The sequence below is a fragment of the Penaeus monodon genome, chromosome 15 (assembly GCF_015228065.2).
Source record: "Penaeus monodon isolate SGIC_2016 chromosome 15, NSTDA_Pmon_1, whole genome shotgun sequence".
NCBI lineage: Eukaryota > Metazoa > Arthropoda > Malacostraca > Decapoda > Penaeidae > Penaeus > Penaeus monodon.
This window is the reverse complement of record NC_051400.1, coordinates 46,067,238-46,068,264: the sequence shown is the minus strand read 5'-3', so window position 1 is coordinate 46,068,264 and position 1,027 is coordinate 46,067,238.

The window sequence follows — 1,027 nt, the reverse complement described above, 5'->3', positions numbered from 1 at the left end:
TGCACATACAGATATATATCCGTCTGTCTGTCTTTATGTTGTTGATATTTACCTCATCACAAAATGTGACGTAATCTAATCATATATCACCGTTTCAGTTCTAGATCCCTTTTCCATCTTTCTTTGAAGCTTTATATGCCAGTTCACATTTCTTGAAAATTCATTTTTTCGTCTTTCCAACTTATTTTCAAAATGAGAGTTGAGGTAAATATAGAGATATCAACTTATCAATTAACCAAATAATCACCTGTTAAAATGAGTCCCTTTTTACTGATTTTAATAGATAATTATCCTTATCACTCATAGTGAATTTACATATACACTTATCAGCAATAATCTTTCTATTAATGGGGTCTTATATTTTTGATTTTTTAAAAAAGAAAGACGGCAGTTCTAAAAGTCGACAGCCACTCCCAAAATAGTTTAGATTTTAATCCAGATGCTTCAAATAAAAATATTGCTTTCTCATTTAAGCGCAACTTTGGAAAGGGTTTCAATTTCATTTTTATTTCAGCAACTGAAAATATGCTTTAAAGATGATTAATCAGTGTATATATTCAGACATTGCAGATACGTGAATAAACCTGTAATTTTTAACTTTATCATACATTTCTCAAGATACAAAAGATAACTCGGGTACTTGTTCTACATTACAAGCTACTCCACCATATCGAATGCAGCATTTAAAGATTGCAACATGCTTAATGCAACCGCTTCCGGACGTACCCATTAGGAAGTGATGCTAAAAACAACTTACGGTGCTGAACATAGGCCTTATACAATAACCTTATACCTTAGACCTAACAAAGCATACAGTAGACTTGCTTTCATTTGGCGACCAACCATTGCAAGGGGAGGGATGAGGGGGGGGTGAGGGCTGCGGGATTGATTTCTGTTGAATCTCAATTGGTTATTAGATTAATTTCTGAAGGGGATTAACGATGAGGGGTTAATGTTTCAATCAAATGCGATGGTCTTTTCATTTTCAAACAGTGATTCACTTAGTTGATTGGGGTCATTCTTGGCG